General features: G+C 35.4%; 1 protein-coding gene and 1 pseudogene across 10 annotated transcripts in view; both read left to right on the plus strand.

The window, feature by feature from the left end:
• Plcz1 (phospholipase C zeta 1) overlaps positions 1-19035 on the plus strand; it is a 560968-nt gene that overhangs the window by 334615 nt on the left and 207318 nt on the right. For all 10 annotated transcript variants that reach the window (XR_015452165.1, XR_015452166.1, XM_087213511.1 and 7 more), the window contains one exon: positions 64-167. The gene's annotated coding sequence lies outside the window, so the exon portion shown is untranslated. The remainder of the gene's footprint in view (positions 1-63; positions 168-19035) is intronic.
• On the plus strand, positions 15803-15998 carry LOC147827497 (small nucleolar RNA U3; annotated as a pseudogene).

Consider the following 19035-nt stretch of genomic DNA (forward strand, 5'->3'; position numbering starts at 1 on the left):
CACCATGCTTTCCACTCTGGCGCACTGAATTATTGTTTTTCTTCCTTTTTCTTAAAAACTTAGGTAGAACTCACTGGTTCCAGAACTTCTCAAGCTATGTTCTGCAGAACATTAGGGGTTTTGAGAGATAACTAAAATTGTCTTCATGGTCAAATATCTGGCATAAAGTAAGTTTCTTTTTCCCCTTATTTCTGCTCCTCTCCCTTATTCCTAACTATCTCATTACACAGGGCACATCATCAATTATAGGTGGACTGCAGAACTAAACATAAAAAACAAAGTAAAATCATTTAGAATGTGGAAAAATACTTATTTGATTTTGGTAGTGAGACATTCTTTAAAAAAGACAAAGCCCCAGAACATAGGAAGGAATTTTTGCTATGTTAAAATTAAAACTTTTATATGACAAAAGACGCAATTGAAAAAACCATATATAATCAATAAAATGTAAGAAAGTATTTCAGTGAATTTGACTGACAATGGAATAGTATCTGAATATATAGTCATTCTTAAAATCAGTAAAAAAAAAGAGAAATTGTACAGTAGAAAACTAAGTAAAGGATAAAAGGTGTGAATTATCAATTCACAAAAGAAGTTACATAGCCAAGTTCAACTTCACTAGTAATTGAGGGAATGCAAACAAATATGGAAATGAGATACTTCACACTGAACAAATTCACAAAAATGGAAAGGAGTGACTATACATATCTTCTAATTGCCAGTTATAGTTTCTTCCACATTATAGTGTTCTAGTCAGCACAGTAACACATCTTAACCTGCAAATACATGATATAATAGCATAAATATTAGAAAGGAATATAAAATTCATCATTTGTAGACAGTTGTGACATATTTACCAAGAAAATCCAAGAGAAACCATTAGAGCTGATAAGATAGTGAGCAAACTGATTGGTTCTAAGATTAAACAATTTTTAAATTCAGCTTTTATATATCTTCCCAAACAAATAATGACTAGGATAGTAATTAATGCTTTGCACTGAGTGTTTTTGATTTTTTCTTACAATGTGATAGGATTTTACTTTGTTGGCTCCACAAAATCAGGCTTGATCAGGTGACTTACTACAAGTTGAACATCCCTTATCTGAAAATGCTAGATCTGAAATGCTCTAAATTATGAAAATTTTGAGCACTAACATGGTGGTACAACTGGGAAATACCATACTGTGAAGCTTGTTTCATACACAAAGTTATTAAAAATATCTTTAGTCTTTCTATATTATCTTTGATCTTTCTATAGAAGATGTATATGAAACATAAATGAATTTTGTGTTTAGGCTTGAGTTCCATACCCAATGTATCTTCTTATGTGTATGCAAATATTCCAAGATCCAAAAACATCCCCAGCATTACAGGTAGGAATACTCACATGTATGAACAAGGAAGTCTAGGCAGAAGTGATGCCTGTCAGTTTCACATGGAAGCTTCAGGATCCAGCTCAAGATTTGCTGCACTTTTTTTCTTTGTTTCTCAGAAAAAGAAATGTCAATCTTCCGTGTGGCAATCTTCCACATGACAAATTGGTAGAGTGGCCCTTTTCTGGAGGATATGGCAATCTTCCAGATAAAGACTGGTTGCTCTTGCAGGTTAGGCCCCAGAGTAATGACAAAATGGAGGAATACCTTGCCTGATACATGGTGGACATGGATCATAAGGAAGAAATAAACTTTGTTGGTTTTGGTGACTGAGATTTTTAGAGTTACTTATTAATGTAGCATCCTGATTTAGTCCATCCTAAATGATACAAGTAACATTTGTTAATCATTGATCAAGTACCAGGTCCTATTCTTTTTTTTTTTTTCCATTAAGTTCATTGGTACATTTTAGGTATACAATACAGTTACATTCATCATTGGGATCTTGTACTTTTACATGAGTATCTTGGTTCTTGTTTTTCTCCCCCTTGCCCGGCCCTCCCTTCACCCCCTCCTCCCTTTCCTATTTGCAAAGACGTTGTTTCCATTTTTTTTCCTTTTCTCATATTTTTTCTTTTCCCTTCTTTCCTTTCCCCTACCCCTCCCACTTCCCCTACTCCTTTAGACCTTTTCTTCCTATTACATAATATCAGTTATACAATTTTAAATTACAATATCAAGATTTAGAGGACATTATCATTGACTTTACAGAATTTAAAAGGATATAGAAAGCATATTACAAAAATCTTTTTTGAAATAAATTTGACAACTTCTATGAAGTACCTTGGAAGAAAAATTAATGAAGCTGACTCTGGAAGAAATATAAAATTTGAGCAGCACCTATTAAAGAAAGTATATTCCTAGCTTGAAACCCTACCTATATAACAACAACAGCAGGCTCATATACATTTTAACTGATAAATTATATCAAACAATTAAAGCAGAAAAAAGAAGGAACACTTCTCCCCTCATTTTAGGAAATCAACATTGTGCTAATTCTAAAACAGGATAAAGATAATAGAAGAAAAAAGTATGAACATAGATAAAAATTTGTTTAACAAAACAAACTATTAGAAGTCAGATCTGGAAGTATGTAGAAAGTGGTTTTATTATAGGGTTGGCAGTGTTGGTTCAGCATTGGAAGATCCACCCCCAGAAGTCATCATTTTAACAGAAGAAAGGAAAAAGCTGTATGATCCTGTCAGTAGTTGCAGAAAAAGTATTGGACTAAGTTCTACAGCTGCTCATGGTAAAAGCTATCAGGAGTCTAGAAGTAGAGCAGAACCTTCTCAACAAATAAAAGACATGTACTCCATACTTCCAGCAAAAATGCCTTATATGAATGGAAAAGATACAATGCTTTCTCCCTAAGGTGGGGAACAAAGGAAGATATACTACTCTTCATCTGTCCATTAAACTTTGAAACATAGGCCCAAACCAAAATAGTCTGGCAATAAAAAGAAACAAATAGCAATTAGAAAACACAAGGTATATATAAAAATTCAGGTCTATGTATACTTGCTATAAATGAAGAATTGGATATTGAAATTTAAAAGTTATGTAGGAGTAAAAGGACCTAGAAAAGTAAAAAGAAAAAATAACAGTGTTGGAAGTCATTTATTACCTAATTTTAAGACTTCTAAAGCTACAGTAATCTCGGCAGTATTGGTATAAGGAAAGACATATAGATCAATGGAATAAAACAGAGAAACTAGAAATAGAACCACACATACATGGTCCACTTATTTTTGAAGGATTATTTAACATTAATGTTTTATAGAACATAAACTCAACTCAAGAGCAGAGGAAAAGATAATGTTTTCAACAAATGGTACTTGAACACCCAGTGTCCATACATAAAAAATTAAACTCATCCCTTTATTTCCATACATAAAAATAACTTGAAAGGATCTATGAACCTAAATATAATAAAACTTTGAGAAGAAATCATAAGGGAAAATGTTCATGAATTTAGGGTAGGCAAGAATTTCCTAGGATACAAAAAACACGATGTATAAAAGAAAAATTTGATAAATGAGATTCCATCAAAATTTAGAACTTTGAAAAACATTGTTAAGAAAATGAAAAGTAGTCCTTAAACAGAACATATTTATAATACATATAACCTATGACCAGAATATATAAAGAACTCTTACAGCTCATTAATAGACAACCCAGTTAAAAAGTAGACACATGAAGATGATAAATAGCCAGTACAGCACAAGGAAAGGTGTACAACAGTAGAATCAGAAAAATACTAATCAGTACAATAACAAGATCATATTATACACTCATTAGGGAGATTAAGTTAAAAGTTTTAGAAGAACAAATGTCAGCTTAGGTGTGAACCAGTTAGAACTTTCTATTACTGCTAACGTGAATGCAAAATGAAAAAACCATTTTGGAAAACAATATAGAAATTTCGTGTATTACTGTTACCAGCAGTTCTGTTAAGTTTTTACTTAAGAGAAATGAAAACACATGTTCACAATAGATTTGTACATACAAGTTGACTATTCCTTATCTGAAATTCTTGGGACCAGAAGTGTTTCAGATTTTCATTTGAAATCCACTTGATCTGCAAAGAGGGATAGCTACTCCTGCTTGTTTTTGGTTCCTGTTGCATGGAGTGTTGTTTTCCACCCTTTAACTTTCAGTCTATGAGTTTCTTTTTGAATTGTGTTTCTTGTATGCAGCGTATTGTTGGATCTTGCTTCTTGACCCATTTTGCCAATCTATTTCTTTTGATTGGTGAATTGAGACCATTAACATTGATGGTTATAACTGATCTGTATTGACTTACCATTGTCATGACTTTTTCTTTTTGTTGTATTCTCCCCCTTTGCATTTAATTTCTTGTCATGCCTGATGGATTCATTCTGCTGGGCTTCCTCAGGTTGTGATCCTCATTGTGTTTTCCTAGGATATTGTCTAAAATTTTTTGGAGTGCTGGTTTGTTATTCATGAAGTTCCTCAGGTGCTCTTTGCTATGAAAGTATCTTATTTCTCCATCAATTTTGAAAGATAGTTTTGCAGGGTACATCAATTTGGATTGGAGGCTGTTTTCCCTTAAGGCTTGAAATAGGTCACTCCAAGCTCTTCTTGACTTGAGGGTTTGTGTTGATAAGTCTGCTGTGATTCTGATGGGCTTTCCTTTGTATGTGATTTATTTCTTTTCTCTCACTGCTTGTAGAATTTTGTTCTTCTGTTGGGTTTCTGGAATCTTAACAATTATATGCCTATGTGTAGGTTTTTTTTGATCAAGGCTAGTTAGAGTCCTATATGCCTCCCTTATCTGTATGTCAAATTCTTTTGCCCTACTTGGGAAGTTTTCTGCCATCACTTCTGTGAACAGTTTTTTTTATGTCATCTGCACTCTCTCCTATTTCTTCATTGACTCCAATCAGTCTTATGTTATTCTTCTTTGCATCATCTATTCTGTGCAGCTGCTGGATTGGTTTCTCGTGGTCCCTTACTATTTTAAAGCAATTTTTATTTTCCTGGTCACTAATTGCAATCTTATCTTCTATATCTGAAATTCTGTCCTCACACTGGCTCATTCTGCTGTGTAGACTTTCACTGGAGTTTTTAATCTCCTGGAAATCTGTTTGCATCTGTTTGATGGATTCCATTTGTTTCCTGTGTTGGGATTCCATCATGTTCCTTAGTTCCTCTGTTTTTTTTATCTGTGTCCTCTTTAAATTTATTAATGATGTCTTGCACTAAGGGCACAATCTCTGCTGTTGAGAAATGTGAGAAATTATTTCTGACTTCATTTTTTCCAGATCCTCTTTTATTGCCAGTGTAGGGAGTCCAGGTGTTTGAGTATCAGATTTTTCCATCTCATTTCTCTTTGGGGTTGCTGTAGATGATCTGGAAGTCTGGGTTTGAGAATTATTTATGTGTCTTCTCATTTCAATGAGGGGGGGTCCTGCAGATGTGCTCACCTCCTTGTTGCTGGGGACGGTGGTATGGTGGCCCAGAAGGTTCACTTGGTCTGTGCTGGGGGCAGCTGTGCTCCTTGGTGCTGCTGAGTGAACAATTTCTGTGTAGCCCTGTAGCACTTAACACATTGTGATAATTGCCTGTGTATTTGTCTGGTTTGTCCATTAGTCCTAGATTCTTCAGGGTAAGGATAATAATTTGTTCCATCTCTGTCTTATTTCTCTGTAGCACAAGTCTTTCTTTGTCTGAAAACAGGGATGGTTATTGTTTTAGTTACTTCCCTTGTCACTGGGGCACAATACTTGACATCCACAAATTTAAGGAATAAAAGGTTAATTTTGGCTCATAGTTTGTAGAGGTTTCAGTCCATAGTCTGCTGGGTCCAAGGTAGGGTGGCATGGCAGAGGAGGGTTCTTCGTGGCATGGCAGATAAGGAGCAGGGCACCAGGCCCTATTCTAAACTTTCTTTATTTCCCCCTGGTACCAGGAATCAAACTCAGGACCCTTGGCTTGCCAGGCAGATCCAGTGCCTCTGAGCTAAATCCCTGGTCCTTATTCTAAACTTTCTACCTCTATCTTTCATTTAATGATACTGCTACAAGAATCCTATGACGCATGTATTACTTAGAATCCTTAATCTTATGGATGAGGCACAGAGAGGTTAAATAGCATGCTTTAGGTTGTATACTCTGTGAATGGCAAAGCTAGGATTTGAACTCAGCTATTTCCATACCCAAACTTAGGTTTTTATTTACTTGGTATGCTGTCTTCCATATAAAATGTACTAGAATGTACTAAAATCACTGTGTGTCATTTAAAATGGCAAACAAAACTATAAGGTATCTAGAAAAAAATCTCAACAAAAGATTAATTAAACATTTTTTTTCTTTTTGAAACAGCATCCCCTATGTTGCATGGGCTAGCTTTAAACTTCCAATCTCCCTGGCTCAGCTTCCCAAGTAGGTGGACTACTATGCCTCATTGATTAGTGAGACATCTACAAAGAAAACTTATTACTTCATTCAAGAAGATATAAATAATCAGAAGGGTATAGCATGATTTGATACCATAATTTGTGGATAGGAAGAGTCACACTCATAAATATAGAAATATATCCAAATTAATCTATAAATTCAATGCACTGTCAAAAAATATAATCAGTTTCTTTTGAGTGAGATTTGACAAAGTAATCCTAACATTTATAAGAATATATAAAGAACCAAGAAAAGTCAATACAATCCTGAAGAAGAGTCTAATGGTAGACTTGCCTGACCTGTTACTAAAACTTCTATAAATCTATGGAAATAAAAACTGAGAAATTTGACATAGGAATAGCTAAAGGAATAGAAAATAAAAGAGAATTTAGAACATAATCTATTTATTTGATAAGAATTACAATAAAATTTTAAAAGGAGCAAAAGGGATTATCAAATGATAGAGGTACAATGAATTTCTGATGTGAAAAATTTATGTGTACATTCATACAAATTGAATTCCAGGTAAACTCAATGTCTAAATTCAAAAAGTAAAATAATAAAGTAGAAGAAGTAGTAAAAATGATATTTTAATTTTATCAAGTGTTTTTTGTATATGATGCAAAAGCCAAACTACTAAGGAAAGTATTAATAAATTTTACTCCATAGATTATGTAAAATACCAAGAACAATATAAAAAAGAAGACAAAAACTATAAGAAATGTGTATCCATATGACTATCAAGGGATTAGTATCTATAATATATAAAGAACTACAAATTAATGACAAAAAGAAAAACAAATAGAAAAATAGGTAGAGATCATGATAAGTAATGCATAGAATGAGAAGCAATGCCAAAAAATTTAAAAAGATTCTCTTGTTGCTGGTATTGAGAAAAATATCAACCAGAACATGACATACTATATCAAAATGATCTAATGATTAGAACACTAATTCTAATGACACCTACTGGGGAGTTTGTGTATTATTGGTGAGGCTGTGAAGGTGATCATCTGCTGTAGTCAGCAATTATACTTTTAGGAATAAACACATATTTATTAGGAGATGCATACATAATTATTTTTCAACACTATGTTGTAGAGCTGCACACATTGGCAAACCAGATCTTCAGATATCAATATAGATATCACAAAAACATATTTAAAAGAAAAAAATAGTTTAAAAGTATATAAAATATATTTTTAGGGCATAATAGTTACATTATATAATTTACATTTATGTGTTATAATGTAACTATATTGTTATGGCTTGTGTCTAGATGTCCCCCCAAAGCTTCATGCAGTCATAGGTGGGGCTTTACCAAAGGTGGCTGGATCTAGGGAATTAGGGTGCTAGGATCAAGGCATTAGGTTTAAAGATGAGAGTGCTACCCACCCTAAGTAGCCTAGATAAGATATAAGGGATAGAGGGAACTGTGGTTGCCTCTTGCTTGCTTTGCTACCTTCTTCCTGCCATGAACTGTTTCTCCTCTATGATGCCTGTCTGCTGTGCCACCCTGCCTTGTAGTCAGCTGATTATGGATGAGAAAAGTCTACAAACTGTGAGCTAAATAAGCCTTTTATTCTTTAACTTTGGGTGTTGGGTATTTTGTCTCAGCAACAAGAAAAGTAAGACATATGTATACTACATGCTTATACTCATAATCTGCAATTTCTTTATATGTATATAATGTGAAAATTTTAAATACATGAAACAGTAGTACATTTTTTTTATGGAGGTAAATGTTTCAAAACTTTTATGGGGAATGATGCACAACTTCAGGAAATTGGTAGTTTGGAGAAGAGGGAAGAAGGCAAACAAGGGCAAACAAGCTTTAATTTTAGCTGTTAAAATTTTCTTTCTTCATAAGAAGGGACATATTTAAAACACATTCTGGAAAATATGAACATCTGTTTAATGTTAGTGGTGTGTTAATAGGTAACTGTGATAGTATTTTCCATACATTTTATACTGAAATTATCTCATGGTTAAAATTGAAATGTGAAAAATCTTTAGAGGTCTATCTTCATGTATATAGTCTAGTAAAATTATTCTTAGATCCTACAGCTAAGCCATATAATTTGTTCTTTGTTTATCATGAAAGATATTTGACTAGGCTTTTCTCTAAATCTGTACTTTTAAGTAAGTGGTCTTATTTCTCAGATCTTCAGCAATAACCATGTATGTTCTTAAAATATTTTAAGGCCTGTGGACTTACTTCAGCTTTATTTTCACATGTCAGCTTTATTTTTCACATGCTACCCCAGAAGGAGATGTTACAATCTTCTATAAAGAAAATGAGTTACAGAGATGTTGTCCAAAACCACCAGCTAATAAAGTAGCAAAGCTTTTCCCATAGTCCCTTCTTTTCCACAGGGAATATGTCCCCAAATCCTCAGTGCATACTTGAAACAACAGATAGTACCAAACTGTATGCTATGCTTTATCTTTTACATACCTGTGCTAAAGTTTAATTCATAAGTCAGACACAGTAAGAAATTAGCAGCAACAGTAATAAAAGAGAACAGGTATGACTGTATAGTGTAGTAAAGGTTATGCTATGGTGTCTCCAAAATTCTGTACTTCACTGAACCTTACTTTAATGATGATCTGAGATGTTACAGTGAAAAGAAGTGAGGCAAATGACATAGATGTTGTGACCTAGTGTTAGACCACTCTGAAGTGGTTACTTAATGCAAACACTATAATATGGCTGGAATCAGTCTTATAACTGAGATGGCTATGAGGTGACTAATGGTCAGGTAGCCTATACAACATGGATACACTGGGCACTGGGATGAGACACATCTTGGATGGGACAGAGCATTATGCCACCAGATTTCGCAATGCTACTCGGAATTATGTGGAATTTAAATCTCATGAATTTCTCTGGAATTTTCCATTTAATATTTTCAGACAATTATTGTCCATGTGGGTAACTGAAATGTCAGAAAGCAAAATCTCTGGTATAGGGATGAGAACTATGTACTTGTACCTAAGACTTTGGTCTTAAAAAAATCAAATACGGGCTTCACTGTTTTCTGCTTCCCATTTGCTTTTTATTTTGTTTTGTTTTGTTTTGTTTTGTTTTGGTGCACAATTGGGTCCATATGAAGGCAAAGGTGATCTAGAAATGCAGCTGTTTGGCTATCCCTCAATTATTCTTTTCTTTCTAGTTTGCAAATTTGTCTACAGTGGATAGGAATGCGAATGAATTTATGCCTTTAGTACAAAAAGGCAATCTATCAAAATTTTAAAGGAAACACTATAGCAAGCTTTATAAATTTTATTGGAAATCAAATATCCTGAAGGCAGAAACTATCTATAGAAGAGAGGAGGAAGTACAAAGTTTGAGTGAACAAGAGAACAGGAGAATGGAAGGGCTTGTGGTAGGTCATCGCCTATTTGGGTTGGAAGAGGTCCAGATCAGAACTGACTTTGTCTTACTGAGGAGGAGAAAGCCAGATGTTGGGATAGGGGAGAAAGGAGAGAAAAGGAACCTATGATCTGGGATGATAAAGTGCTGCTGACAACAGCCTTGTGGGCCACTCAGTGGCACTAAGGCTCACCCAAGTCCCACATAATCCATCCTTTCTGGTCAGGCAAGGGTTTCAAGGTGGGAGCTTGACATTTAGGAATGAGGTAAAGCAGGGAACCCAGTCTGTTGCAGGCTATGCTATGCACTGACTGTATGAAAAGCTAGCAAGTGGCATTATTGAGAGTGGAACCAGACAAGATATTAGAAGAGTGCGGAAAGTGGAAAAGCTTGGACATATGGGAGCTGCAGGAGAAGAGAGTCACTGAAGTGTGTGACACTTAGGTCTCCAGTCTGCCAAGCAGTTCATTAAGTGGCAAGAATATACTGCTTTCCGGCTACAATAGAAAGATAGCCATGACAGCTTAGTTGTCATCATTAGAAAAGAAAAACCTTTTCAACATGTTCTCCTAATTAAAACAATCAAACATAAAATAAATGCAACTGAAATACATGATGTGAAAACGTTCTCTATGAATCGCAAATAAAAATACCAGAAGTGGAAACATTTTAAATTGGTGTTAGCTAGAATTTGTATAAAAACAAGGAAATGAGCTCAGTGGAAGTATTTTTCATAAATTATGTGAATGAGAGTTTTAAATACAGATTCTAAGAAGAAAAAAGTAGGAAACGTAGTAAAAATAAACCTGCATGGCAAAGTTATTAATTACATTTATTTAGCAAAGTACTCATCTTTCTGTGTCAGAGATGTACCTGGAAATCCAACAAGTTTTTCATTTATTTATAAATTTATATATTCATCTCATAGAGTGAGTGTCTTAGTCACTTTTCTCCTTGCTGGGATAAAATAGCTGACACCTGCAACTGAAAGGCAGAGAGGTTTATTTGGGCTCACGTTTTAGAAGTTTCAGTCCGTGTTTAGCATACTTAAACATGGACATGACATGGTGGAAGAGCCTGGGCGGAAGAAAACTTTTCACCTTACTGCAGTGAGGAAGCAGAGAGAGCAGGGAGGAGCCAGGGAGAGAGACAGAGCCTTCCCCATGAACCCCCTCTTCTGCCTCACCTTCCAACAGCTCAGTCATTTGCTGAACTCTCCAGTTCCACTGATGTGTACAGTGCCCCCCCCCCCCCCATCCAGTCACCTTCCGCAAGCCCTGCCAGTGGGCGCATTTTTGATCTAAACCATAACACTGAGAAGCAACTGTGTGGCAGGATAAGGGTGGTGAAACTCTTACCTCTTAACTTCTTATGGTCTTTGCTGGGCCTGAGAATTAAATTGACAAGATCGATTAACAGGAGGAAAGCAGATAGATTTTTGCATGTACATGAGAGCTCTCATAGGCAAAGGATGAGTCTAATAATTGGCAAAACCTAAATGCTTAAGCAATGCTCCCTGGTCTACCGTTTACTTCCTGATAAAGTCATCATCAGTTGAAAATATTGTTTAAGGTGAAGATGTGTTTGATACATCCAACCTACTTCCCAGCTTAGGGACACAGTCCACTCTTTTGTCTACCCTCATGATTGCTTGGTTGACCACTAATTGCTTGTGTCCCACTGATGCTGTCCAGAGTATTGTACTGCCTATCACTGTCAGGGAAAGATCAAAACTGAGATTGAAATATGGTTTCTACTGAATGCATAATCATTTTCACACCATTGTAAGACTAAACAACTGTAAATTGAACCACTGTCCCATTTGTAGAATAGGCTGAACAAAGAGTGGCAATTGTAGAAAAGTAACTAAAATGTATACAGATGTTAAAGGAAGAGAAGGGTAATTTAACAAGATCTCTTTGTATTTTTCTTGGTTTCAACTCCCCATCTTTGGTGACAAGATGTTTCTTCTCTCCTGGTACAGATGGACCTCTTTCACATGAGAGTTTTCTTCCATCTCTGGTGATAAGAATGTTTCATCTTTCCTGGTAGAGGGAGGGCACAGAGTTCTTTTTATGTTTGCTCTTTTTCAAGTACCTTTAGCTCAAAATAATCCTCGTGTCAAGGTGACATGTTTCAGAGTGGTATATTCTACCACTCTTTATCAAGCATTGTTCTAGGTGTTCAGGACATATAAGTAAGTCAGGCACCAAATTCTCTGCTCCTGTGTCTTATATTCTAAGAGGGAATCAAAAATAAACATAGGAAATAAATTAATCATATAATTAATAGGAAAGTGGTAAGTGCTATAAAAATCAAATGGAGAAGGGGACAGGAAGTGTGTGTATGTGTCTGTGGGAAGAGGAGGGCCAGACATAGAATAGGATTTTGCAGTAGGGAAGTCCTCACAAGGAAATGGTATTTGACCAAAGACTTGAAGGAGGGGAAAGACTATTTCAGGCAGAGAAAACAGCCAGGGCAAAGCCCCAAGGTTGGAACATGCCAGTGTGTTATGTAGGATAATGTGGCTAGAACAGAGAGAGCAAGAGGGAGAGTGGAAGTTGATACCAGTGAGGTATCAGCAGCCAGAGCACATAAAACTCATAGGTTGCTGTAAGGGTTTGGCTTCTGGAGCTATTAGAGCATTTTAAGCACAAGGGTGACAGGAGCTGACTAGATTTTTTTAAAATTTTAATTTTATTGATACATTTTAGATATACATAATGATCACATTCATCATAGGGAATTGCCCTAGATTTTTAAAGGATTTTAAAAGGACCTTTGCTGAGAAGAGGCTGTAGAATGGTAAGTGAGGAAGCGTGTAGATTGACTGGTAACGGTGCTACAGCAGTAATCCAGATAAGACACGATGCTTGGAGAAGGTGACAGCATTGGATACGGTGAGGATAAATGATGGGCCTCAGAATATATTCTGCAGTAGTCTTCCCTTACGCATGTTTTCAGTTTCTGTAAATTCGGTTACCTGCAGTCAACTGTGCTCAGAAAATATCAAATGGAGAATTCCAGAAACAAACAATTCACAATTTTAAATGTCACTACAGTGTGGTTATTATTGTTTTGTTTTATTGTTACTCATGGTTGTTACTCTCTTACCATGTCTAATTTATGAATTAACCATCACAGGTCTGTATGTACAGGAAAAAGTGCACAGAAAGCTTGATACAATAAGGTCAGATCCACTGAGGGTTTTGGAAAGTATCCTCCACAGATACTTTCTGTGGGGGCTGCTATAAAGGGAAGACAAGTTTCCCTGATAAAATGTGTAGGAAAGTGGTGGAGTGAAAAAGATAGAAGTCAAGGTTGACTGGCATTTTGACAAGGACATCTGCAAGCGTGGAATTGTCAGTTGAGGTGGGAATTCTACAGGCCTGGATGGAAAGATTAAGAGCTTAGTTTCTTACATGTGAAATTTGAAAAGGCTTTAATGTATATAAATGGAAATATTTTGTAGACAGTTAAAGGAACCTGAACTTCAGAGGTCTGGGTTGGAGATATAAAAGTCATTCTATGGCGTGAAGCCTTAGGATTGGATAAGGCGACTGGAAAATATCAAACAGGAGTGATTAAATGTGTCAAAGCTGGTAATGAGATTCAACAACTGGAGGGCAGTGACATCACAAAGACCAACTGAGGAACTGGGGGGAGAGCAAAAGGCTTATTGAAACAGATTTTTTTAAAATTCCAGCTTTATTGAGGTATAACTGAAAAATAAAAATCTATCTATTTAAGGCGTGTGATGTGATGATTGTGAATTGATTACCACAGTCAAATTAATTAACATGTACACCACTTTACATAGTTACCTTTGTTGTTTATGTGGTGACAACACTTAAGATCTACTCTCTTATTAGCAAATTTCAAGTAAGGGATATAGTATTATTAACTATAGTTATCCTGGTATACATTAGATTTCCAGAACTTACTGATAACTGAAAATTGCTACTTTTGACCAAAATCTCTATTTCCTCCACCCTTCAGATCCTGGGAACCACCATTCTATTCTGTGCCAGTTGAGCTTGACCTTTTAGATTCCACATATAAGTGAAATCATACAATATTTGATTGTGTGTGACTAATTTCAATTAGCATAATGTTCTCCAGGTTAATCCATGTTGTTATCTCTGTCTGTGTCTCTCTGTCTCTGTCTCTCTGTCTCTCTCTCTGGGAATTGAACCAAGCTAGGCAACTATCTACCACTGAGATGCACCCCCAGCCCAGCATGAATTTCTTTTCTTTAAGGCCAAACAATATTCCATTGTTGATACATGCCTATTCATCCATCAGCTCATAGGTCATTTCATGTCTTTGCCACCGTGAATAATGTTGCAATGAATATGACAATGTGGCTGTCTCTTTGATATTGAATTCATTTCCTTTGGGTTTATACCCAGAAGTGGGATTGCTGCATCAACTTCTACCTTTATTTCTTTCAGGACTCTCTATCTATACTGTTTTCCATAGTGGCGGAACCGATACGCAATACCAACAGCAGTGTACCTACACAAGTTTTCTTTTCTCTACATTCTTGCCAAGACTTATATTTTGTATTTTTTTTTTTTTTTTGGTACCGGGGATCAAACTCGGGTCCTTGTGCCTGCGCAGCAGGCGGCAGAACCACTGAGCTAAATCCCCGGCCCTGTATTTTTGATAGTACCTCTCCCATTGGGTGTGAGGTCATATATTTCATTGGTAAATGAGGCTGATTGTCATTACCTCAGTGATTAGTGATGTCGAGTATATTTTCATACCTCTGTTGCCCATTTGTATATCTTTGGGAAAATGGCTGTTCATATTTTTTCCCCAAGTATTAATCAGTTTTTTGGTATTGAATTATATTTGTTCCTTATACATTTCAAATATTAGCTCCTTATCAGATATAAGGTTTGTAAATATTTTCTCCCATTCTGTATGTTCCCTTTTCATTTTGTAGATTATTTGTTGTGCAGAAGCTTTTTAGTTTGATGTGGTACCTTCCTTTTTGATGTTTATCTTTCCCTTTATTGATTGTGCTTTTGGTGTCATATTAAAAAACAATTGCCTGAAATAATTGTCAATAATTGTCAGTTTTATTTATATAAAATATAAATGTCTTGCATTTAAATCTTTAATCTACTTTGAGTTAATATGTTCTACATAGATAGCCAGTTTTCTAACATCATTTCCTAAAGAGATGGTTTTCACTCATTTTGTGTTCTTGTTGCCCTTATCATATATACGTGGGTTGGCCACATATACATGCGTTTATTTCTAGGTTCTCTGTTCTGCTCCATTTGTCAATGTGTTTGTATGGCAAATCTATCCTCTTTTGATTACTGTGTATTTGTGATATGACATAGTTTGGAATCAGCAAGTGTGATACTTTTATCTCTGTCATTCTTTCCCAAGATTGCTTTGAGTATTTGGTGACTTTTGTGCTTTCATATGAATTTTAGCATGCTTTTCCTATATCTGCAAACAATGTTAAAATTTTGATAAGTGTTGCATTGAAATTATAGATTGCTTTAGGCTGTATATCCACTATAATAATGCCAATTCTTCCAATCTATGAATAAGGGCTATGTTTCAATTTATTTCTATCTTTTTCAATTTCTTTCATCAATGTCTTATTACTTTCAGTAATATATATAGGTCTTCACCTCATTAATTAAATTTATTTCTAAGTTTTAAAAATTTTTGGATGCTCTGGTATGTGGGAATATTTTCTTAATTTCTTCTCCTAATAGTTCATTCTTAGTGTATAGAAATTCAGCCAATTTTTTAAAATGTTCGTTTGTTTTCTGAAACTATTGAACTCAATGAGTTATGTGGTGGAGTCTTCAGAGCTTTTTATACATAACATCATTGTTGGAGCAGATTTTTAATAACACTTCTGTTTTATGAAGTATTTTCAGTTTTATTTAAAATTACTTGTTAGCCTGCCGTTTAGAGTGGATTTTATAATGCAAACTTACAGTTTGTCCAACTCATATATTTTTCTTCTTAGCACTTCTCTTTGTTGTTTTGAACTTGCAGTGTGACCAAGAACACACAGTGTTCTTCAAAATAATGGTGTTAAGGCTACACTTTTAGGGATCATTTCTATAGTCCATTATTAGAGAAGTCTCTCTGATCATGTAGAGGAGGAGAAGGCATAGTGTTCCTTCCTGAGCCTGAAGCCAGTTCTTGGTGTTACTTTGCTGCATCTGCCGCTTGCTATTGACTATTCTTACTTTCTCCTTGGAGGGAGAAAAAGGGAAGGAACACAGTCGATTAGAATAAAAGAAAAATGATTATGTTTGTAACTATTATGGCTTGAATCTGGATGTCCCGCCAAAGCCTCATAAGCTTGCAGGTGGGCCTTTTGGGATGTGGCTGGATCATGGGTGTGTGATGACAGGATTAGTTCACTGATTGGATTAGCATAGTTCTGGGTGTGGCTGAATGAAGATGGAGGTCTCAGCCTGGATGTGGGTGACACCAACCAGCCAGCTTGTAGCCTGGGTGGAATATAAAGCAAAAGAAGAAAGAGGGCTGCTTGCTGCTTCCTGCCTACCATGGCATGGACTGTTTTTTCTCTGCCATGCTGCCCTGCCTTGGAGTCAGCTGACTGTGAACTGAAACCTCTGGAAGCTATGAGCTAAAATAAACCTTTCCTCCTTTAACTTGTGGGTATCAGGAAATTTTTTCCAGAAACAAAAAAATAAGACAGTAACTGTACTGCAAAATTGAGTTAATAATGTTTGTATTTGCATTTATTTTTCCTCACAGACTTAGCTATAGTAATTTGCAGCCAATTGTGTAATACTTTCTTGTATTTTTCCAAAATGTAATATATTAATTGAAAAAACTTTGCTTTAACTAGACTGAGCCCCTTGACTGAAAGCTTAGCCCCATTATGAAAACATTTTATCTTTTAACACACAAATGTGAAACATTTTGTCCTGAGATATGAGTTTACCATAACAAAACATCTTTCATTCATTACTTCATTTATTTACTAAGCAAAAGTTCAGTGACAATGACCAATTAATTATTCATTCCTCCCTATATTCACATCTTTGTAGTGCCCTTCCTCCATAAGTGAGATGACTTGTTCAACCCCTTGACAATGAGTCCAATCATGTGACTTTCTTTGGCCAATGGGATGTTAGTAGACATAATTTCAGAAGAGACTTGAAATGGGTTTGGTGTTTGGGTTGCTCTCTTATACCTTTGCCATCCATGGTACATGCCTGATCTTGCCTGCTGGGCAGTGAGAGATATGTGAAAGAGAAAAACATCACCTCAGTTTCCAGTCCAGATTAGCCTAGATCAGTCAACTCCCAGCTGACCCCTAAACATATGAACAATAACGAATTATACTTGAATGCCACTGAACCTATGTGGCAAAAATTGTCTGGCTTTTATACTCAACTTAGTGTAGTTATTGGATTAGAAGTACAGTAACTGACAGCTATGCAAATGCAGCTTAGACTGTTCAGTGGTAGACTAGCCTCCAGTAAGTGTCAACACTGTGTGGCCAAGGACATCTCTGCCTTAGTTGTAGAAACTGTCAATTGTCTGAAAATACCAATAATTTCCTTCTTTCTTTGTTAATAGAATTCTTTAATTTTAACTGGACACATGGCTGCTTAGATTAAGACTACATTTTCATCCTACATTGCAGCTAGATGTGACAACATGACTAGATTCTGACCAAAGTATCATGATTAAAGCTGTGTATAATTTCCAGGTAATGCCCTTAAAAAGGAACAGGGCATGTTTTCAACTTTTCCTCCTTTTTCTTCCTCTAGTTGGAAACAGATATAAACTCAGGAACTGGAGTAGTCATTTTGGATGGCCAATTGACAACATTGGTTTGAGGATAAGGGAAAAATAAGGTGAAAGATACAAGGTACCTTTTATACCCAATAATATAAATGTAAACCTCTGAACCATCTATGCAGTCTTTTAATTGTGCAGGGTAAGATTGCTTGTCATATTATATTGAAATTTCTTGTTGTAGCAGTCCAACCCATGTCTTAACTAATGTAGCTAGATATCACAAAACATTTCTTGTTGTTGTGATAAATTGATCTGATCCATTTACTATACTCATTGAGCTCACTGAAAGGTAAGTGACTGGGTAATAATTGTGTATCAGCTCAGTAAAATGGTTGTGAATTGCTCTAAAACATTCTTATATTAATTTCCTTTGTGTAGATCAAATAATCAATTAACACTGACTTTAGGAGTTCTGCTCTAGGCTAGTGCCCATTTCAGTCATAAATAAGTTTGAGTAATTGATACTCTTGGCAATTATAATAGGCAAAAATCTATAGGGACATAAAACATAGTCTCTACCATGAGAAATATATGTGTCTACCACCAAAACACTGCAATTTAGTTGAACAAATTAAAATTATGAATCCTCCTTCTCCCTCAAAAATTGAGCCTAATGGGCCTAATGCTTGTTAGAGGCCAAACATGTTACATGGATTCTGGAGAGCAGGGCTTTGGAACCAGTGTACAGTGACATCTAGCATAACGTCCTTTAAGATGGGTACAAAGGGATGAAATTCAGGTAAAGTGGTGCAACAAGTAACCTCAAACGTTTTTAATTTCCAATCATGTTTCTCATAACAACAGGGACACGTTTTGAAAAACATGTTGTTAGGCAATTTTGTTATTGTGTAAATATTGTAGTATGTACTTACACAAACCTAGGTGCTATGGTCTACTACATACCTAGGCTATGCTTCCAGCATCCTGATGAACAGAGTGACATGAAATAAAGCCAAGTACAAGAGAAAATGATTCAATCAGTAGACTTGGAAAACAAGGGCACTGCTCGTGGAATGAGGTATACTGTTTGGTAGTAAACTTACAAAAAGAAAAAATAGAAGTATACTTGAAAATAACAGTAAAAAGTATAAGATAATAAATACATAAAATAGTAAGAAGTCAAATTATTTGATAATTAATCACAGAGTTAAAGTTTTAGTTTACTAATGAAAGAATGTGGCTCTGTGTGACAATGGACACCACAAATAAAATACAAATATATACCACAAACTGGTAGAAGATATTGGCAAAGCATATAAAGAACAGATTAGTGTCTAGAATATATTAAGACCTCATACAAATAAAAAAAAAATGCCAATCACCTAACAGGAGAATGTGCCCCCCCAAAATGGACAGGGAATTCATAGAGGAGTGTCAATAAGCAGAAAAATATACTTAATTTCAACATTAATAAAAAATTTGGATTGAATAAAAGTTGGATACCACTTCCTGTACATTGGATTAATAAACACTAATAAATAAA

Source organism: Heterocephalus glaber, unplaced genomic scaffold, assembly GCF_053883595.1.
Source record: "Heterocephalus glaber isolate CG9 unplaced genomic scaffold, H.glaber_assembly_v1.0 deba00001444, whole genome shotgun sequence".
Lineage (NCBI taxonomy): Eukaryota > Metazoa > Chordata > Mammalia > Rodentia > Bathyergidae > Heterocephalus > Heterocephalus glaber.